We start from the raw sequence: 24,250 nt of genomic DNA, 5'->3' as shown, positions 1-24,250 counted from the left end.
CTTAAATAGTAGGTTATATCGTTAAGAGTAGAAGGGAGTCTTTTTGTGCTAAGTCCAGAGATTGAAGACCGAGACGAAATCGAGGTTGCCAACTGAGGAGAGCACAAAAAGACCTTCTACTCTGAATTATACAGGGTGGTCCCGATATAACCTGCCAGAAGAAATCCAGTAATAGGTGACGATGAGTAGAACTCATACACAAAAAAAGTTTCTAATAAAAGTCTTTTCGTTTTCGAGATAAAAATAATTGAAAATTTGGTCAAAATTTGCTGTACGCTAATGAGTTAATCGGTTTTAAAAAGGTAATTCTGGTTACTTGGCTGCGATTTCTTTAGCAACGGTACCTGCAACACCTATGACATTTGTCAAGTTTAATTTTAAATTTGCGAATCCTTCAAAAAGTTATGAAATTCACGAAACAAGAATACGCCGATTTGCATTTACTCTATGGTGAAACACGTGGTAATTCAAGACCGGCATGGCTACCATACGGCGAGCGTTTTCCTGAAGGAGTCCTTCCGTCCCGTTGTACTTTTGTGGAGCTACATCTGCATTTATGTGAGGTTGGTTCTGACTGATTCCAATACGATGGCGTCCCCGATCCTCCATTTAACCCCTCTGGATTTTAATTTTTGGGGCCACAGGAAAGATTTGGTATACGAAGTTGAAATAAATACAAAAAGCCAACTCCAGAAACGCGTAACAGACGCCGCGAACCAGACTCGTAAAAACCCAGAAATGCTGAATTCAGTTTATGAAAATTGGTACCAGCGTACTCAAATGTGCTTAAATGCCAACGGAAGGCACACAGAACATTTATTATAAAATAATGTTTCTAGTCTAGTTTACCTTTCATTAGTTAGTAGATATGCTCAGTTAGAGTTGAAAGTACGAATATGTAAAGTGTAAATAAATTTATTCAATACATTATTTTGGCTATTTAACCACAATTAAGACGATACTCTTATTACACAGTTCTTCCACAATTTTGCACACACTACCTATACATTTATTTACACATTGAGGAACACCACTTTATTTATATCTCAGTCGACAAAATCAGCTTTTGTACCTAAATAAGCTGGTGAATTAACGCACGCAGTGTACAGCGTTTTCAATAAATGTCATTAATTTGATTTAGTTTGTCAGATTTGAGATTTGTCATAAACGATACAGGTACCTGTGTTGCTTAGATACTGTCATCCTTACAAACACCAACAATTAATTCCTGAGTAGGTACGTATTTTTGTGGTCAGCAGCGTCGACTGGGTGTGGATAGGGGTTAATTTATCCCCATTATTTTGGACCTAACGAAGGGGGGTTTTTTGGACTTGTTAGATCCTTCTAATGACCCAGAATTTTTTTGGCAGGTTATATCGGGACCACCCTGTATATTACTTTAGTAATTCAAGTTTGACGTAAATGTCTTTTATAGTTGAAATGAGAGAGCAGCTTTTAGGTAATAATTTTTAATAAGAAAAATAAGCGCTTTTTACAAAGTTGTGTTTCTACTCTTTCACCGTGAGCACTTAAATTTTGTCTAATTTTTTGTAAACGTCTGTAAAAACAAAAAGTTGGAAGTTGAAAGGTAAAGATAAAAACATGAGAATAATTCATAAGCGCGAATAAAGTTCCCGCGAGAACTTACCACCACCATACTTAAAACAACAATTAAAATTCTTTTATGAAGTTGTGAAATAAAAAAGATTTTTTAAGTACACAGAACGGTGACGGCTGCACTTTTGACGTCCCAACTTGGCAATTCATTATTTCTCTCTTTTGTTGAATTAATTGCGTGTTAAATATTGAAATTGTGAGTGTACCCCGTTTGAATATTTACTGTAGAATCGGTCCTTTCGCCATCGTTTCATCCGAACAATAAGCTCTCCCTATAACACCCCATTCCGTTCGGTATAATTTCGAAAGGGGTGACGAAACCTAACAGGTTGCGGTGTATCCGGCTTTGTTTCCTCCACGAGCATTCCGTTCACGTGTCTTCCGGTAACACATTTTCCTAGCACGTGTGATTGAGTGACGTTGGGGGCGCATGACGTCGATATTAGTCGAGAATCCGCTACCGCATTCCGTCGCGTGAACTCTTCCATTTATCAAATGTTTATTGTTTCCTTTATTCACGACGTTCTTCTTCACTTTGATCTTTATCGGAGGTCGTGGTAAATTGGTGGTGGTATGCTTTGAGTGAGGATTCATGTTTTCGGTGTGTTTATTGCGATCAACACCACGGACGAAGCTAGGTAATTTGACCCCCGAAGCGACATAAAAAGTGCCGCTCCTTTGACGCTCATTTTACCACAAAACTTAAACGACAGAACAATGCTCTTTTATATTGGTAAACACTCTTTAATTGCAACAACTATTGGTTAAAATTAAATGCGAAGATTAGAAAACTACATAGTTAACAAACACACATCTGTGACTCCCCAACTTTGGTAAATAATTTGTGGTCAACACATCATCCGAATGACTTTAAATTTGAGTTCAAGTTGATCATCTACTCGTACTATCGTTGACTTGAATAACTTTACATCTGACTTGGTCGCGCCGCCTGTTGACACTTCTACTCCCTAGGACTAGAAGTATTTTTAGTCCGCTTACAAAAAAAGCCACTTCAACCGTTTCTGTAGAGATACAAAAAGGCGCGATTTTTGACCGCTTGAAGATACACATGATGTATTTATTGCTGAACTATCGTGCCTTCAGATAAATTCTCAGTTAGAGTAAGCTGTGGTTTATCTTACGTCTTTTTGATAGACTACACTAGCTACTAGAGATTAGAGATTTTTGAACATTTGTTATAAGAACAAATATTTTGTTTTGAATTTTGCGTTTTCTTTATATATTTTTATGTCACGATCAGAATAAATAACTGTCCTGTGCTGTCAAATGTCATGGCTGCGCTATCTTTAGAAATTGCATGTTGCCAACTTCATAATAAAATCACAGCCTACCCTAATTGAGAATTTATTCGAAGGCACGAATTGTATCTGTATTGCAAAGGTCTTAAATTTAATAATAGGGAAATACCTAACCACATTTAACAGTTTACACAAAGAACACAACATTTTTAATACAAATGACTTCTTGAGCTGTTGAGAACTGTGACAAGATCACTATCAATCTATCAATATAACTTGTGTTGTGTACATCGTCAAATAAAAACACAGCTACAATGGTTCCATATTCAAAAGAAAACTTATCAAATTAGAAACTGTTTATGTTTACTCAATAACCTCCCTCAAAGAAGGGTAATCACCTTTTCCATTTTCTGTAGTAATTACTGATCACGAACCATAAAAATTTGGTGCTGCTTCATTGCAGTTGTTTTCCTACATTTTCTTCGGTCTATAAAATCTATAAATCTATTTATCTATTATTGGTTCATTTCAATTTGATATGAAATTTTTTAAATAGTTAATGACACTTAATTGTTAATTTATCTTTTCTACTCCCACAACTAAAACTAATACATGGTCATAAATGATATTTTTAATCACACCTTCACAAGTCGTGACTAAAAGCCCCTTTAGCCACGGGCTGAAGTTGGCGGCACGATTTTAGTCACTGACTGAAGTTAGCTTCCCATAGTTTTCATTTCATTAACCGCAGCCAAGACTAAAATAAAATGAATTTTGAATTTGAACAGTTATTGAATTTTTGTGTGTCATTTCATGCCATTTCGTAACTCGTTTTATTAACTCCCCTTGTAACTTGTTTTCTTTAAGCACCCGCTACGCTCGTGGTTAAACAAGATCTTACCTAAGTACTATTATTAATTAAAACTGTCTCTCGATCAAATACCTATTGGGAATAAAAATAAAAAATAATTATGTATTTGATTTTCTTGATTATTTTAGTTCTAGTCATAATTTAATAATCCATACTATTGTGTATATTTGAATAAATGGATTATTAAACCACTACAAATTATTTTAATTTCCATTTCCGCAAATTGTCTCGTTGGAGAAGACGCCAGCGGCGACGAACTCCAAATTCACCGATTTAACTGGTCCTGTTTGGTTCTTTTATATCTACGGACTCTGGTGATAAGTTTCAGTCGTGGAAACCATCACTTTAATTCATTTCCATGTTCTTGTTTCCCAACTTGTCGCTATGTGAAGATCAATACGTATTACGCTTATAATAAGCCGTACCGTAATGCCCAAACGGGTTTATTTAAACACATTTGGGTGTTTACTATTCACTGATAAAAACTGGCTGCAGTTTGGAAATTGCACAACTTTCCTAATTTATTCTCGGCGTTGCCTGCATAATAGCTTCAGTACTGAGAATATTTTAGCACCTATTGTTTAGTTTTAGTTTTTAAAGCAAGAGAGTCCACTAAAAGTTGAAGTACGGAAGTGAAATAGATCGTGTTTTGCAGACTATCGTGACAACACTCTTGTTTTGTATTATTTCTTGTTCTTTTATTGAAACCGGAACCGAACTAAATCTAGAACTGGTAATAGCTGGAAGATTTTTCTGAGCAGAATACGTTCTTAGCAGTTTTGTTAAATAATTGAAACTTACATCCATTCTAGGTGTGCGCTATAATTATTTAAAATTGTTTTCCAGTGGAAAACACTTACTTTAGCTTCTCTCAAATAAAATTGTGTTCAAACTAAATATTTAAATAATACTTTCTGCTACTGTACGTAATAAAATTGAAATGCACACAAAATTTCTTCTGTCCAAATTCAATTCTGTCCCCTAGCTAGATATATAAAATTTTAGTACAATAGTTTCTTAAATAAAAATTTAAAATATTAAATTAAAATGTCTTAACAATTTTACGCTTCAGTTGTTTATATTACCTAACATACACCTACTATTTTTGATCTTTTTATGTACTGCACTTATCGTTCGGTAATACATTTTCGTTGATGTGAAAGTGAAGTTTTCAACTCAAGCAATGTAAGTGTCATGTTTTGATTGATTGAGATACCACAAAACGTCGATTAAGGTTTTTGTGTTCGGATCAATGTCTCAACAGAGTGAAGTATAAACTACTCTGTTTACTCTAGATTTACAAAGTCGATTTACTTTATGCATTACACTAATTTAGCAATTAATCTTAGCCAAAATTAAAGCTCTTGTACTAAACGTAACCTGACACATTTAAAAGAAATGGACATACATGGCTGACAACGTAAAATTGTTTGGTGACACTATTTTGTGTTCTCAGCTACATGTCGAGATTTTGCACTTGCAGGTGTTAAAGTAATATCTTTTAATTAGAACTATTAGGAATATTTTATAAGACGCACATAAGGCTCGAAAACGGAAGCTTTTAGGGAAGCTTCAAATTTCGCTGCTTCGTCAGCAGAGATTAGTTGTGTTGAAAGTGTCACATAGTCAATTAATTAACTACAGCAGTCTTGAATTTTGCTTGGAAATTTAGGAAATAAGATAAATGATCCTCGAATCTTTACAAATTGTCGCTATATTATTGATGGGAGCGTTTATTTCGTTATTGCTTCTCGAAGTAAGATAATGTAATATTTGGAGAGAGAACACATTTTTAATCGAAATATGTCTTACGTGTTAGAAAGTAAACTTTTTTACGTGGGGATTATTTCTGATTGTAAAGACCCTAAGCACCATCCTGTAAACACATATGCACAACAGAATGTCCTTATTTGACGATGACCCCAATCTATCCGTTCAGACGATTCGGGTAAATCCTCTTATTTTCTGCGGCTCTCCCTTACCTTACCCTTCCATTTGAGATTTTACTTACCTTTTTCTTTTTATCCCCGAGCTGAGATGTACACTCACACGTTTTTGTTTGCTTTCAGCATTTCTTGCTGGGTTATTCATTTTTACAACTTTTGCACACAGAAAACTCGTTTAAACATTTTTTCATTGTTCCTTATTTAATTTCAAATTTAATTATTAACAGTGAAATTGAGTTGCCTGAATAAATACCGCAAAAACAACAGGGATATTTCATCTTTGAAATTACTTTGTTAACGATAATAAATTCCTGTAATGGAAATTTTGTTTTTCAGATTTGGAGAAGTCGTGGAAGCATAAACAGTGAGTAATTTTTCTTTTGTTTTTTATGTACTACATCATAATTAATTGTTTAATGTTAATGTTGACTTTTAAACTTTCACAAATAGGTCGTATAATTAGAGATGTAGATTTTCTCATGGGCTATGAATCATATCTGCGCAAACGACGAATATCTGTCTCAAGTAGGCGCTACAAACTGATCGGAAAACATCGTCATTCGTTACGTTAGTGTCGTCTTTCTCTCGTCTATTTGCATGTAAAATAGTGAACGTTTTCAGTTTTCATTTGCAGATTTTTCACTGGTGTATTGTTCCACCTTCGCGCAGATATTTCCAAGGTCACAGCCCATGAGACAATCCAACACCTCTACTATGATACAGCGCATTATTCATATGTCATAATTATTTTATGTATAATATTTTTTATCAAAAAGAAGCAATAATAAAGCTCTTATTCCTACAGCTCGTTGTGCCGATTTTTACACTCTCGTTGAGTAATACACTATTAAACATTACTTTTTAGAATCTAGGCTTTAGCATATTTGAAATAACACAAATATTATTCAGAGTAGTCTTAGTTCGCTTAGAATAAGGACAAATTTGAAATGAAGTAGTCAGATTAATCACAAATTATTATTTTTTCCTAGAATTTAATACATTTTTGTATATAGAGCTTTAACCCCTGGAGCAACGTGGTCATGTATTCTGATATTGAATTTATGTGCACAAAGATAGAAAATAAGGTTGTGAGTGGAATGAATTTGTCTTACGTTGTGCTACCACCTACAGGTTCTTTGAAGCGCTACCGTTAGAAAAAAATTATGAAATAAGAAACCGAATCTATTTCCTTTAAATCTTATTTAAAAAAATGTCTTTGAGTTGAGAACTATCCAGACAACAAAGGAAACGAATGAAAAGGAAATTATAAAAGTTCCTGATGGATATAAATTTCTGTTTAAAATGTTCTTTTCGTTGTTGCTGATAGATAGAAAACTAATCAACTAAGCAGAATTAATACAAACATAGGAAGAAAATTGAAATAGTTTTTCCATGTTATTAAACTATAATTTATTAAAAACATGTAAGTTAGGTTGCTCTAATCAAGAAAACAAAGTAATAATTGCAAGAAAGAGTAAGTCACACAAACATTGCTTTAGTTTATTCAATTAATCAGTAATTCATATAATTTAAATTTACAACATCTCTGTATAGGTGTTGGATTTTCTCATGGGCTATGAGTCATATCTGCGCAAACGGCGAATATCGGTCTAAAATAGGCGCTACAAACCGACCGGAAAACATCGTCCTTCGTTAAGTTAGTGTCGTCTCTCTCTCGTCTATTTGCACGTAAAGTACCTAGTCGACGTTTTCAGTTTTCATTTACAGATTTTTCACTGGTTTATCGCACATATATTTCCAAGGTCACAGGCCATGAGAGAATCCAATACCCCTACCACTGAATTACAAATTAATAATTGATCAAATATTATTTTGGCATGATCTATTTATATTTATCTTTTTCGTGCAAAGGAACACCGCGTGGAATACATTTGGTTATCAAAATTTAGGAAAATTATTACATGAGCCGAACACTAAATACGCTAGCGATGTAACTTTTTTAATTAAACCCGTGCTGTTTTATCCGAGTTGTTTAATAACATTACCGGGTTAGGAAACTTTTAGATAAAAACCATTTTATTATCGAAGAGCGGAACAAGTATAAACATTAAACACAAATAAAACATGAGGGTAATATATTTATATTTAACCCGTTTTATTATCAGAGTGGTCCTTACGTTTATCGAGAAGGAGCCTGTTTACTGGTTTAAACCGCTCTTGGCCCTGATCCATGTAAGTTTTATAAGCTATTTACGACTCTTTGTATTTCGACCGTAATTGGACCAGCCGAGCTTTATTATGATCTATGACGCACACATTTTGCTTTATTGCGACATTGCCATAGCGGCCTCGTACACACTTGTTAAGCTGTGACGAATTGTCCTGAATGCACAAAAAAGGGACCGCCGCAACTTTTGCTAATTAATTTATTATTAACCCCGAACAAGTTCGGTCAAGTTCTGAAAACCACATTTAATATTTTCTCAATTTTATCCGCTGAAGCCTCCAACAACTATTATCTTATTAGAATTAAAAGGGAACACTTCAGGGAAATGGCCCTATAAAGGACACCCTTGATTCGTAAATGCATCTCAAAAAGAAAATTAATCCGTAGATAATGTGTATTTTGCTCGTTCGGCGGTCCTAATTGGGCTCCGGGGATCGTATTCCAGGGCTAAATAGACTAAAAATAATTTATCGACGTGCTGATAGCGGAGGAATTAGAAACAATTCTTTTCATAATTTTTTTAATTGCTCTTTGAATGGTTTTTAAAAGCGGCCAGCTCCACTTTATGATAGGTTAAAAACGTCACTTATGCTAATTACCTGCTTGAAATTCTGTGTGAAAATTGAATTTTGAGCAACCAGTATTTTTCAATTTCTTGTATTAACTGCATGTATTTTTTTGCCTCTATGTCTGGAAGTAAGGAAATATTTTACACTTTCCACATTGTGTTGGTTTTATGTCAAGAATGCAGACAAATACCATCATACAAGTCTGTCTGCATTTTGTTTTGCCTCTAAAAGCAGAAACTCTTGCAGACATTAGTTTAGCAGTGGTGATTTGTCTAGGGAGTCGCTGGCACTACATGTTAATCTAAAAATGTAAAAGCAGTTGTCAAGATATTTGCGTCATTTCTGATAAAAGGACATCTTCTACAACACTCTGGAATCACAATAATTAACTCTCACATTAAATTAACGTGAGAATCGTGCACCACATGGTGTTAATCCAATTAGTGCAGACCACCATCCGTCCGTTGAGGCAAAAAAATAGCTTCCAATTTGCAGATGGCGTGTCAGAACTATTGATCATCATCTGTACGGTATTTCCATTTGACTTCTTGCCATGACCTACACGATAGCATCAATGAATTACGATCGTTTAAGCAATTACCCCGGTAAACACGGAACAATTACTTTAATAATTTAAATGTCATTGTTAAATGAGGAGATGGTGAGTACTTGATGGGACAACGTCAGTTTTATTTTCCATTCAGCGAAGACAAAACGTCTTAATAATTCTTGTCGTTTTGTCGATTTCGTCGCAGACAGGGTGTCCCCAACACAGGGCTTTCAATCGAGCTCCAGCCGCGAACACCAATACGACTGCACAGACAGACTTCAATTCTTATCACACGGCATTGTCTTAAAATAGTTGGGAAGAGATTACAAACATCTACCTCGACTCTTAGAGACAAAGAACAGCGCTTAGTCCCGACGTCCCTCGTGCTCCTGCTGATTACGTTGAAAGCGGTAGATGCGGACTGCTCTAGATATATAATATATATTTGAAGTTCTCTACGTCTGTTATCTATATAATACACGGCCACTAGAAACTCGTTATTTTCTGGAAATATTGATAAACTCAATTGAGAGCGAGTAATTGTCTCGAAGCAACGACTTATATGGAGATATTCTGCCTTGTTTGTTTCAATTTTCTACCTCCAATTCGGGTGTAGTAGAGCGAGGAGATCAAATCAGAAATTATTTTACTGGAATTTGTCTTAGGAACGTCAACAAAAAATTTACGTTCCTAATAAAAGGTGGATACGCCGTTAAACATAAAGAAATATGTCTGGTGAAATAGCTGAAGTATTATAGCAACGTATTATTTTTACAATTAGTTACGGCCATTCCAACGAACAAAACTTCAAATAGTTTTTAAACCTAGGCCAGAAAATTGAAAAATACGAGTTGCAAAAACGATTGATGCGCCGTGATAGATTGCGAGGAAATGTAGCAATATACCTACCACAGAGATGTGGTTTGATGAGCCAGACCAAATTTAACAACCGCTTCTTATTGATTTTGCTGTTGCAAATCGCTCTCTCTAATGTTTTTATTTCTTGTACTGCCATAAAACGATTTGTGCTTATTCGGATACAATGTTTAAGGTTACGAAACCTTGAACTTTCTTTCCATATAAATAAAAAGATCTTTATTATGATAAATTTCTTGTGATCTCGTAAAAAATTACTACATTCAAAAGTGTTGAAGAATTTTTATGTATAAATATTCATAATTTCGTTTTCCATTGTTTTGCATCGTAGAACTGTTCTATTGACTGCTATTTCATGTGATGTAAAAAAACAAGGAAAACTTGTAATTGAGTAATTGTTGGAAAATTGTTAATTCATCAGCATGATCATTAAATTTCTAAACAAAGAATAATACCTAATGAATAGGGCACTAAAGTCCATTCAATAAACATCTGGACTGTCAAAACCAAAATTGCAGTTGTTAGGTTGGTTAAATCACTAGTTATTTTCATATTACCCAGTTGTTATCTATGATTTTTTAATTTGTCAAACTATTCATTTGTTTAAATTGACATTGTCAAATAAATTGCAAAATTATTTAAGTGTATTTTGTAAAAAGGTTCAAATGGAAAGTTCAAAACGAACTAGTGTGGTTCTATTGGCGCGAGAGAAGAGGGCCATAAGAAATTGTTATGAGGAACAAACAAAAAAGTGATAATAACGGAAAGAAATTACAAATTTGTGCCAAAGCCGCTCCAGTATTGTTAACAAAGAATTGGTGTTCGTTCTTGTGATTCACAAATCAAAATTTTGGAGAGATAAATGTTTATCAAGTGTTAAATAATTTTCTTCTGAATAAATGAAACAGGTTAGTTTATTTTGGTCTGGATGATTTTGGTTGTTGTTTAATTTGTTACCTGTTTTCAGTTTGTCGTGTGTTTTTTATAAACTTTATTAAATTGCTCTAATTCATTTAGTTTTCTGCATTTCACTTGTGTTCGAAGCAATGAATGATTCAAAACATTTTTAGTTCAAGGATTAAAAATGAAAACATAACCTAAATATATTTTGTAACTAGATTTTGATGTCGGTACACTCTAGCGAAAAATTTTTATATCCAAGTACAGTCAAAACAAGCATTTTATTTAAAATTTAATTTTGACAGTCCAGGAGTTTTTTGAATTTACTATATGATGATGATGAACTGTGAATTATTTCCTGGGTCGGCTCGTAGACCATAATCGAATAGTGGACAGCTCGTTACAAACATTGACCGCGAAAGCATTAAAGACGATCATGACAAGAGCCGCCTGTCTTTTATTGCGAGTGAGGAGACTATCATAAATGCTTACAGCACGGTCCTGAAATATCGACGATTGAAAGTTCATGTGATAGTTCGTATCATAAGCATTTTACCTAAGTGGATGTCTTACATCTTGATGAAAAACTAGACAAGATCTCTGTCAAGTAGATTCTGTGTCTACTAATTGTTGAACATTAGTAGACAGTGAAACTGATGAAGATTAAATACACTCACTGCAATTAACTCAAAATTCAAATAGTAACAAAAAAATGCTGCCCGAAATTCATCATGGAAAAAGCAGATTCTACACGCATGACCAAATGTTCATTTAATCACTCGCCTACGGCTCGGACGCCCAACTTCCGTCCTCGTGATTAAATGCACTACTTTGCTCATTTATTTTTTTTTTACAAATGTTTTTAGGTCTCGCCAAGTTTCTTTCCTCTTCAGTAAATTTGATGCTACTTCTTCGCATTCTGCATCTATCTATATTTTTTGAGCAATCTTGAATGCAGAGAAAACTATCTGAAATAGTTGAGGGGCGTTTTACCCACCAACCGGTTATGGCTATTACCCATGATTTTTTTTAATATTAAAATCCAAATCAATTCCATTGTATTTATTCAAAATAAAAAGGTGTTCACCTTAAAAAACAGGGAATAAAATGCATTCACGTGGTTTTGGCATAATGGGAGGCCATGGAAATGTATATCTTTAACATAAAAAAAAAAATAACTTGGAAATTTATAAATTGTAAAATTTGTGTAAATTTCGGATGTGGTGCCCAAGAACAAATGTAAAATCAGCAAGTTAATATCAATTAGTAAAGATTAGTAAAATTAGAAACGGTGGATGAACCTGAAATAATTAAAAAAATATTTGATATATTGCTGTTATTTTATCGGTAAGAATTGTATACTACAGACTTAGCTTTGACGAATCGAATGAATGGTATTTGTTTTGGCAAAAAATAGGACGCATTATCAATAAAGGAGTTCGCGTTTTCGATAAAAGGTTTAAATAATATCGGGCCTGTCAGCTGTCAAAAATATTAACGTGTGTCAGGATATAAAGTAAAACCTAATTGAATATACAATATGCAAATCGCGTGACTCCACAAAAGAATTCCGGAGCTTAAACCTGGACAATAAATAACGTTTTTAGCCGTTCGTAAAACGAGTCGGACATTTTTTCCAAAATTTCCTTCGTAATTTAGTGACAATACCGACTAATTTTCGCTAAGAGCAAATGATCCGGATTCATCAGATCCGGCGAGCGACGGCGGACAAAGTGTAGGAATTTTTCATCGGAGTTGCAAAATTTTCACAAACGCATCTCGTCACAGTAATAAAAATGCCCTTCCACATTTCCGCCTCCCGCTTCCTAATTAATTTCGTACTGTTCCGGAGGCAGCAGTTTCCAGAAAACGAGCACACTTTCAATTAACGTTTCCAATCCAGGTGCAGCATATAGGGAACGAAATTCCTATATCAATTTTTGGTGTGCCTTCGCCCTCCGAGCTAATTCATTCGGCTGTAACGGGCATACTAATTTCGCGCTAATTCGACCTAACTTGAATTTATCTCACTGTATAACCCTTCTCAGGGCCGGGGCGCCAATTAAACGAGAACGGCAAATCCCTATGTCCACCTAGCGTTTTATGTCACCGTGAAATATGGCGAACGGTAATTCATAGGCCGGTACTCGCCCCCGGCTCGGATAGTGCAATTCATGTTTTACTGCGGGGTCGACTCATTGCCGGGATGAAGTCATGGAAGAGGTGCTACCTCAAATTTTATAACTCGAAGATAACATCGTTTACAAACTGGGTTAAGTGAATATTGCTGCTTGCAAATTTCGGTACGCTCAACTAAGTAACTATGATTTTGAGATGGGGAAATTGGGGCGAACTCGGAAAAAATCAATGAGCGATGAGCCGAAGTTGTAAATTAAAGGAAGAAGTTAATGACTGGAACTGGGTTACAACTCGATAGAAAAGCGGCTCCAAAGATAGTATAGCAAAAAACTCATATACTTATATTACTTAAGTTCAAATGAAAAAATATAAGCTTCTGATAGTACTTTCACATTTAACTCTTCTCATCTTAGAGCAAGATTTTGGAGTAGAAAATAATAGCAAATAAAAGTCAAATATTAATGTACGTCATCGCCACGGTGAATCCAACAATGAAATTAATATTGAGATCAAGATCAAGATGAAGGTCAAAATGATATCTCTTCTTAACCTACATCTTGATCTCAATATTCATTTAACTCTTCAAAATCATTTGGAACTTTCAAGATGCTGTCAAAGTTTGCCAAATATCCAAAACTTCAAACGAGATAATAATGCAGAATTAAAATCAAAAGTATTTTTTAAATAAAACGCACCAAGTATATCAAATTAAAGCAAATAGTTGCAATAACTCTCATATAAACAAAAAATGGTAACTTGTCATTATTGCAAATTTAGATCAATAAACTCTACGTTAAAATGCCTCATGGACATAGTGTTGCAATAAAGAGCCACGCGTTGGCGTTGAAGAGTCGATTGAGAATGCACCACGAATTACAGATCACGGATCAGCTGTAAAAATCTAACCTCACTTTTTGCGTTGTTTCGTTGTTTGTGTTTTTAATCTGCAGACTGACGAGTGGTGCGTTCACAATCGACTCGTCAATGCCAACTTTGAGGAGAAATTTAAATGAACACTCGATACATCTCCGTACATTCTCTCTGAATATATCGTATGATCAAAAAGTCTTTGGATCGCGGTAGCCATTAAATGTAAAAACCATCTATAGAATTATTTACTTCTACTGTCCGTAGTTTTTATGTGTACTTCAAAGTAGTGCTAATCTCTCACGGAACTCGTTTAAACATAAACGAGGCGAATAAATCCAATCACCAATTTCACCACGATTTCCATTACTGTAGTATGATTTAATAAAAAAATTGTATGTTCTCTTTGAAACATTTTGAATTATAACCTGCTAACTTGAAAGTTGTCAAATAAATGTCAAAAATCATTGAAATAAATAATTTCCTAGATAGCTTGTTAATTCCACGACTACTCTGATCCAAAGACTTTTTGATCACACTATATTACTACTTATTAGTTATTTAGACAAGTCAGGTAGAAGTATACTAATGCAAATCTACTTGATCTAGGCTAGTCACAACTAGTGAATTTCTAAAAATATTTGTTACGTTGGATAAATATTGGATGTGTTAATTTAAAAATACTGAGTCGAAACACACCTTCTTTAAAATTTAGTACAGCTACTTCAGTGTTATGGCAAAAGATTCTTACGGGTGCTTTTGATTAATTTTTTGCCGCGTGTGTAACAGGAGGGTATTATATTCAATTGATTTCTAAAGTAAGCGAAGCTCCCAAGAAATAAAGAAAACTGAAACCTGACCTATTGTTACGTCAATGATGATACAACGCATCATCACAAAAGCTGCATTTGAGTCAACAAGTAAAATAATGATAAAACTTGAATCATAAATTGTAAGTTACTAGTTTCAGTATTATGGCATAAAAGTTTCAGTTATTGGATGGATATTATATAAAAAGGGGGACGGCATCCAAGCTAGATTTATTTATCATTACAGATATTTCCTAACAAGTAATAATAGATAATGCTTTTTCGAAAGCACTAGTTATATACCTACTAAATATATTATTATTTATTCTTCTATGCACGCACTTTTTACATGAGATCCAGGTTGAAGTTTATTCATTCAACATAAACAAATACATATTGAATCAAGCAATGATGATGAAGTGACAAAGGAACACGATTTCCCAAGTGACCATTAATCTAAATATTGACCGCACCCAGTATTGTTTAACTTCTCTAATTGAATGATAATTAGATTATTATAGTATTATTATGATTAGATTATAAACGCAAATATAAACATTATCTTTTATTCATTTTATTTCAAACTAGAAAAGAAAACGAATTATATCTGGTGTTCATTTAAACTTCTCCTTAAAGTGGTTATTTTAATTTATAATAGAACCAGAACTTACACAAACTTTCAAACTTATGATAACATAACATAATTTAATTTTATTTTTATTGTGCTACAGGGTTATTCACGAGAGGCGTAGGTACTTCTGAATTTTTATTTTGCTGCAACCAATAATACCAATGGCAGTAACTACTAAATCAATGTGTTATTTCTTTTAAATTAGAAATCAAATTAAGTTGGATAGATTTGTCAGAAATGGCAGATTGGCTGTATTTAATCAAAATTCAACAAATAAATTAACAAATTTAGTTAATGTCAAAGGTAATCGAAGTGTCTACCATTGGTTTGTAAACATCCGCAACGGCGACAGAATTCTTTCCACACTCTCCATAAACGAGGAGCATGTCAGTCTTTCCGTCGTTATTGTAAAAACAAATTTTTCGAATTGACAAAGATTTTTTGCTTTAACGTCAAAGAGACAGGACTAAGAGCCATGGTGGATTCAGTTATAATTACATATTTTCAATAGTGGGTTGCGGCAAAAACAAATTCAGAAATACCCCTCTCGTGAATAACCCTGTATAATAAACAATATTTTCAATCACTTGGTATTTTAATATGTAATTCATTAAATCACATTAATCAGCTTATGTTCAAACATTTTAAACATTTGTAGAAAAATTAATACCTACCACAGAGTTAATATGAATAATGATTTATAACTATCAACAGAGTACACACATGTTATGTGTATGTTCAACCTTCATTAGCATAATTATCTGTAACGGTTAATTAAGCGCAATACATTACCCAATTATTTTTTATATATATAATATACATGGTATTTCACGAGTGATAATGAGCCCGACAGAATTAAAAATGCAACCCACAATACATTTGGAACGTAAAGCTGGATATGACGCGGTAAATGTCCAGATTTACCTTCCCAATGTATTGTGGGTTGCATTTTCAATTCCGTCGGGCTCATTATCACTCGTGAAATACCCTGTATATATCAAAAAACATACGAAGTATTATCTGGGTTTTGGAGTTAAAAAAATATATATCAAATTTTGCTATTAATTAGTCAAACAGCAATTCGCCAATAATTTCACAAGCGCAGATTGTTTGTTCTGTAGTACGAGTATATTTGCCAATTTATAAACTCGCATTTCTAAATACATAATATAATTTCTAATTAATATAACAATATAATTGAAGGTAATTTCTCATTAAGTCATTACTAATTAACTCATTCATTTTCTTAGTAAAAATTTCTCTAACATTCAATTGTTATTTCAGAAATTGAATTGTGTATCAACCTTAATTATTATAACAATTAACCAATACAATTTTAAACAGAATAATCAATTTTATAAGGTTTTAAATGTCCATTTGGGTCGATATTTCTACGTGGATATTTCGCAGCTCAAAGATAATTTCAATTTAATTAATAATTTTGCCTACACGGTCATTGATATGTTACACCCACCGATGAGGGACTTTCTATTGACGTTTCATATAACAGATAATTCTGTATCTTGGAATGAAGTCTCTGAATATTTTATTAAATGAAATGTAAGTCCTAGTTGTAGTTGTTTCTACAACTACAAGAAAAAATTGATCACCTAAGTAGAACGTCTGAAAAAGCGGGTCTAAAAATTAATAAAATCAAGACGAAGATCATGCGCTTGAACACAAAGGCAGCAACAAGTATAGAAGTAGGCTCTGAAATCATAGAAGAGGTGGAGGATTTCACATATCTTGGAAGTATAATATCAGGGGAGGAAGGAGTCCTGAAGGATGTAACTTCACGTGTTTCAAAAGCACGTAGTGTATTTGTAAGACTAAGCAAAATTTGGCGATCCAGCAGTACTACTACAGAAACAAAGCTCAAAATTTTCTCGTCAATGGTGAAACCTGTTCTATTATATGGATGTGAGTCCTGGACAGTGACAGAAGGCATAAGACATAAACTCCAAGTATTCATAAACAGATGCTTAAGAACTGTATTGAAAATTTGGTGGCCCCGCACTATAACCAATGAAGAATTATGGATGAAGACCGGACAAGTAGAAATAGCACACGAAATTAGGAAAAGGAAATTGGGATGGATGGGGCACACGTTAAGAAAAGACGACAAAGAGATATGTAAAAGAGCACTCTACTGGAACCCAATAGGGAGAAGGAAGATCGGACGACCAAAAGAAACTTGGAAGAGATCCACGCTGAGGGAGACCAATAAATCTGTGGCAGAGATGGGGTATATTGCGAGAGACAGAAACGAATGGAGAAAATTTGTTTCTTCCCTATGTCCCAGCCGGGAATAAAGGGCTTAATATATATATATATAAGTCCTAGTTGTGCCCTGACGTATCAAATTAAATTGCTTCATTCTCAGTCGAGTTGGATTCTGCGGTAACTTCTTAAACGACTCCGAATAAATTCAAAGATGCTTCTTTCGAAGACATAAGATAACATTCTGTCGAAATTTTTACTAATTGTAGGCCATTTGTTGAATCATTCTTTGTAACAATTTATTTTTAAAAACCCACCACAAGAATCGAAAAAAATGTTTACGTGAGATTGTTATAATTTAATATTGTGTTAACATTTCCGGACGTTCAAGTATTTTTTGGGCGCTTCTTGTATCCAATGTCGAAAGCTATTTACGAAATACTGGTCTTCATTCAAAACCAGATGAAGTCCCGAAATAGTGCGGGTTCCTGCTGTCGTTTTGATGGAATGTAAATCTACGAACGTACAGTGGTTATATTGGTAAATTTCCAAAGTATGAACGTTTACGGCGCCTTTCCCTCAAAATGAATGTATCGAGGGCTCGTGGGGTAATTTCGTATGTTATTTGACGATTTTATATTTTCATGTTTGTGATAAAATGCGAGTGGAAAATCGAGAAAACCGTACGAATGTTTGAATGTAAATTTTAATTTGATTAGAGAGTATTCTCGTCTGCAGTTTGTATAAAGACAGACTCGTTATTTAAGTTGCTTACATAGTTCAGTTATCGGCGTTCTCTGTCTTTCCAGACAAAGGCCCAACTCAAGGGTTTTACTTCTCTCTTCAAAAGATGCAGAATGCAGAATACTTGCCCAACTATTAGCTTGTCGGCGAATAACTCTCTTTAATAAAAAGAAAATTTTAAAAATAAGTCGAGCACAATAAAGGCTATGTTTTCTTAGACTAATGGCGTTTGTTTCGACATTTCTAGTTCCAACCTCGATTTTATTAACGACGTCGATCAACAGCCCAAAGCATCGCTTATTTATTTTGTTGTGTCTTTGTATAAGAGCGCAAGCGAAAAGAGAGTAAACTGGATCAGACTTTGTTATATTTTTAAGATATTAACAATACGTTCAACATTTTTGTTTTCCTTTATTCACTTACAATTTAACATTTATATTTAACAGTCTACATTCACTGCAAACATTTCAATAAAACGAAAGGTAAAAGTTTACTTGTTATAAACAAATAATTACAGAGGATTCACTTAACTAATGTGTTAGTTTGTGTATTAGGTACTTGAGGAAACTGTATCATTTCCTCCCGTGGATAAAATTTAAGGTTAATGCAACCGTATTTTTGAATAAGTTTTGATTAAACTGAGAAGACAGTCTTGTCAGTTTTCAGATTGACTAAGCTTGTTAGTATTTTGCAGATTGACACTCCAGTCAATCTGCAACAGTCTAAAACAACAGTCAGTCCGCAGATTGCTTGCTGATTTGAGCATTCTGCAGATTGATAGTCATTTTTGAGATCAACTAATTTCACACATTGCCAGTAACATATAGATTATCTGCAATATTACCAAGGTCTAACTTTATAAATTAAATTTGAATGCCGTAATGATTAATGAATGACCGCATTAGTGTGGTAAAATAAAGTTTACGGTCAAAGTCTTGTACTTTTGTTCGCATTTCGCTGGTATCAAAATTGCGATCGGCACAGTGGGTTCTTTCTCAATGTCGGAGAATAGTTATTTTCATATGAGTAGCGCTGTCAGATCACTTTTCAGGTATGAGGCCGAAATTTGAAGCACGAGGCGTCAGCCAAGTGCTGCAAAACAGGCCGAATACCTGAAAACTGACAGCGCACGAATATTGAATAACATTTTTCGTGTTCGTTTAGGCAAAGTCTTAAAAAACATTAATTTATTGTAAATTTTGAGGTTATCTTTGACAGATGTCAAGTTAGGTGTATAACCAGGAAAGTTTATATACCACTTTCCCGGTTATACAGAGCGCCCAGAAATGTGGTAGCAAGTTTTTCAATTGGTCCCGCAAGATGACACTTTTTTACAGAGATCTTTTTTTATGCATGGCAACGCCGCTATCTAAATTGAGATAAATAAATGTCAAGAATTGTCAAACGTAAAACATTCAAATTTAAATTTTATTGAAAATGTTCAAATTGACCACCGTTATGCTCAATGCATAACTGAACCCTTCGAGCAACATCTCGACAAATTTTAGTGCACAAATCGGGGGTAAAAATTGTTCGGAAAACCTCCTTAACATATTCTTTTGAAAAAATTAAAAAATTGAATGTTGCAAGATTGAACAAATTTGGCTTTTCGAAAGTGCCATCTTGTGACACTTTGTGTAAAAGTTGCTACCACATTTCTGGGCGCACTGTATATCCCAGGAAACGAACACGAAAAATACTTTCTGGGTCTGTATTGTCTGTACCAACTACACTTTTGCCAAATACTTTGGTACATACAAAACGTTGTATGATATTTGTGTCGTAACTATTACAATAATCGATGGGTTATCAATGTTTTACCATCTCGTACGGTAACATGACACGTTGCGATCATTTTATCATAAATATGTATTATACTATTATTACAAATCAATAATAATTAACCTATACTTAGGCCACGCAACGAATGTAACAAACACGTGATCAGCACGTGATATTTCAATCCTCCGTTACTATTGGTTGGCAAACACGTGCGTGTAGCCAGCTTAACACTAGCGAATTCGGATCATTTAAAGCGCCCCCTGCATTGCCAAGTTTCCAGTTTTACAAAATTGACTGTTGTGTGTTGTAATGTGCAATATTCCAATAGAAATCCTGTAATGAAAACTAGAATTTTCTATGTTTAAACTCTGCCGGGAAATATTCCAATTTTGCTAGTATAAAATGTAAATCGGACACATTCGGTTCATCCAACTTTCACGTGATCACAACATCCGTTCATGAATATAGAATGTAACAGCTTTTCATGAAACTGTTTTTTATACGTCTATCAAAGATGTTGCTGTAATTGTATTGAGCTGCGAATTCTCGGAAGAATAATTTTACATGCTGATTTCATCACAATGTCGTTGAATAAAATTTTAATAACAAATGTAAAAATTTGTTATGTTTGTAATGTAAAAAACACATTTTTCTATTTCAAGACATTATTTCCCAGTGTCTAGTTTTTTCGAAATATTGTTATTTTTGAATTAGGAAGGAGTAAAACTGCATTTAAATCTAACAAGAAATTTTTATTCGGCGATTTAGTTTAGAAAACTAATCAACTTAAGTACATAACATTTTTGTTTTACAATACAAAAATTTCCGATAATAATGCGGAATCTGGAAAAGTGCCCCTAATGCTTGCAACGTTTCCACGTTGAATGGCAAGTGAAATCCTCTCAAAAAAGAATTTCTTTGATTTTGAATCGCCTGATTCCACAATAAGTCTGTTTCCGATGACATTAATGAAATCGATGGCTTGTTTGCACCAAGGGCCTAAGGTTTCAAAGGCTAAACCTTTAAATACGTAGTTTGACGAAATAATTGAACTATATTTGCTATATTTGCGTTTGCAAGCATAGAAAATAATATACAAGGTGAATAAACAATTAGAGTCAGCGCGATAATTGACTTTTCTCATAAAGATTTATTTTTAATTAGTTAGAAAGGTACCTACATTATGTACCTACTCTAATTTTTATGGAAACAACTTACATAGGTATCATAAATATACAATATCTTTTTTACGGTATTTTAAATTTCAATAATTGTGTCAGTATGGTATATTTATGTATTTTGAAAATGACATTGTAACTATTAAAAACTCATAAGAGTCATAACAGGCATTACTTATTAAAAAAATTAGTAAAAATCCAATTTAATGACGTTTATTAAAAAATTTATGGTAGTAAATAAGAAAAAAAGGGAAACATTTTTACCACTAGGTACCACCGCAGTATTCGTAGGTAGAATGGTAGAATGCCTAGCTCGTTCGCCCGATCTAACTCCCTTCGAATTTTTCTTAAGAGATATTTAAAATCATAGGTTAACATTCCCAAAATTGAATCCTAGGAAAATCTGCAGAACAAAATTAAGCCCATATGGGCCACCATTAGCTCAATATTCAAGAATATATGCATTTAAAATTTCAAAGTAGACAGTGCCTCCGACGCCATTTACTTGGGTCAAAAGATAGGAAGGAGGTGAACTACATATTCACATCCTCACTGTGTGGTTAAATAAAATAGCGTTCTCTACCATTTCACTAACTGAAATAGTTACGTATTGTGCTTTGGTATAAACAACTTCTTTACATTTCACTTGTTGATGATTGCTTTTTCCTTTCACTCTTCACTTGGAAACTTTCCGCATTTTATTTTAACGTAAGAACGATAAATAACAAGGAAACGTAAACATGGTACTGGCGTCTACAAAGCCAAGAAGCGTCTTTAATTTGTCGGCTTGAGTTGGTTGCTCCTTTAGAAACAAAAATTCATTCGGATCTTGGGCATTTTGAGGTTCAATTACCCGAAACTATGACGTCCTTCGGGCGAATACCGTAAGTGGCAAGGAGCAGGCCGTAAAAACGACTCTAAAAAGCCAGAGGAAGACACGATGCCAAACGTCATTAGACCGAGTCCGGGTTCGGTTTGTAACCAAGATAAGACCTCGTAGTCGACGCTGTGTTTTTGCAGCACCGTGATTACTTGCCCCTCTATATATAGGACCTTGTGTTTCTTTGCCCGATATTCGTGTCTCTACTTCCAGATAATGGAACAGAAAATGCCTTCTTGTATTAGATTCTAATTTAATAACGATTGCTCACGGAAATACCGTTCTTCCAGCGGGATTTTCTTTTCCGGTGATTCTCCACACTAAATTATATCGACTGTTTCATCCGATGTTCATTATGTTTCATTTAAATTAACGAGTCACGATGTTTTAATGGTTTTGTAAATGAATAATGAACAGTCGAGTACATTCACTTTTCACTGAATTACCAACATAAACCTGAAAGTAAACATGCAATTAAAGACTTGCACATTATTTATGTGCCCAGTGAATACGTAAATGATGGCGCTTCTGCGAAAATTTACACTGACCATGGAAAAGCAAATACAACACCTGGGGCGGAAAGGGTAAATGTTAGAAAGACCTCCACGAAGCCTCTCCACTAAAACAATTCCTCTCACATTAACTATTATAAATAATGACAACTTGGTATTTGGTCTGATAGAATGGTCTATAAGAACAGAGCCAAAAACTACTACTATCTATTAATTGTCATTGTCTTCGATGTCTTCACAAAAATATCAAGACCACTGAGAGAACGCTAACTGACATGTACAGATATGTGGCCAATTAGCCATTAACTGAATAGAAAAACATAATTGTCGATGTAAATCATTCCAAACAATGGCCAAAGTTTTACAGCACTTATTAATGGTAATTATATGAATTCATTGAGGCAATAATAATTCCTAAGTCTTCTTGAAAGAAACGAGACGCAATATCGTTTATTAAAATTGATCTGTAGTAAAGATGTTAAGACTATATAAAATTTTTTTACATATTTACATATCGGGTGTTCATTTAAATTTGGCGTTGAAGAATCTAACCTCACTTTTTGCGTTGTTTGTGTTTTTACTCTGCAGACTGACGAGTGGTGCGTTCACAATCGACTCTTCAACGCCCGATATTAGGAAACAAAACGATCAAAATGATAGTTTCTATATAGGCTGTTATACCCCATGTATCAAATTTTTCCATCGGATTTTGTGACCTACTCCGGACAAATCCTACTCGGTGTATAATAATATCGTAATGACAACTCTTTATAACGATTCATTGTTGTCTAATGGAGATATATGTAGGTATTGTTTGAACTCTTATACATATTATTTGTCAAGGATAGATATGATTATATGTTTAGATGACGGTAAGAAACGATGCCACTTTCAATCAGTCAAAAATTGGCTCAGTAAAGGCTTGAAAAATTACTGGTCATTATCTTTCTGGTTTTCGTGACAGTGAGCAATTTACTATAGATTTATTCACGTGGATCCACTTAACATCAATTCTTTTGCACGGATATTATTATTAGAAAATCTAAATAAAGAGCTGTCCTCTTCACAATTAGACAGGTGAAATATCAATATAAGATTCTGTTAAACGACGGTTACAGGTTTGTTCAAAGAATTTAAGGAGATTGTGCGAAGACTTTCTACTTAAGACTTACTAAGCAGCTTATAAAGATATTAAATGCAAAAACTATCTCAAAAATTAAAAAGTTGCATGTTCTACAAAAAAATCTTCCTGATTTATACCGTTGATACTATTTAATCCTTTTGTCTGTTTCCAAAATTTCATCTTAACAAACCTATTATTACAGTATTTTTTAAATAAATATAAATAAATTTAAATATAATATTTTCCTAGATATTAGATTTTATGAGAGGTATTTCACTATGATCGTTGTTTGCTTTTACGAAATATTTTCTAAATCTTATGAAATGTGTTTTGTTTTTCAACGGTGCTAGACTTATCCCTACTTGTTTTATTGGCGTTTAAAAATAGTCCCTAGTTTAAATATTATTAATTTGATGATAGTAAAGTGATTTAAGCGATACTGGTAAACGAAATATTAAGGTAGAAGGTAAAATATAAACGAAACAAAAAATAAAGTTCTAAAATTATTTGGAAACAATGAGAAATATTTACATATTAAGATGGTTTTCGTCTGTCAGACTCAACTTATGGACGTGATAAGGTTGAGCAT

General features: G+C 33.8%; 1 protein-coding gene across 3 annotated transcripts in view; it reads left to right on the top strand.

The window, feature by feature from the left end:
• dpr12 (defective proboscis extension response 12) overlaps positions 1-24,250 on the top strand; it is a 337,047-nt gene that overhangs the window by 165,024 nt on the left and 147,773 nt on the right. For 2 of the 3 annotated variants that reach the window (XM_069038670.1, XM_069038671.1), the window contains one exon: positions 6,030-6,057. The exons of the other annotated variant lie outside the window; for it this stretch is intronic. The gene's annotated coding sequence lies outside the window, so the exon portion shown is untranslated. The remainder of the gene's footprint in view (positions 1-6,029; positions 6,058-24,250) is intronic. 3 annotated transcript variants of the gene reach the window in all.

This window comes from Tenebrio molitor, chromosome 2, assembly GCF_963966145.1.
Source record: "Tenebrio molitor chromosome 2, icTenMoli1.1, whole genome shotgun sequence".
Lineage (NCBI taxonomy): Eukaryota > Metazoa > Arthropoda > Insecta > Coleoptera > Tenebrionidae > Tenebrio > Tenebrio molitor.
Note: the sequence above shows the minus strand (reverse complement) of the source record. Positions and strands in the feature narration are given on the sequence as shown.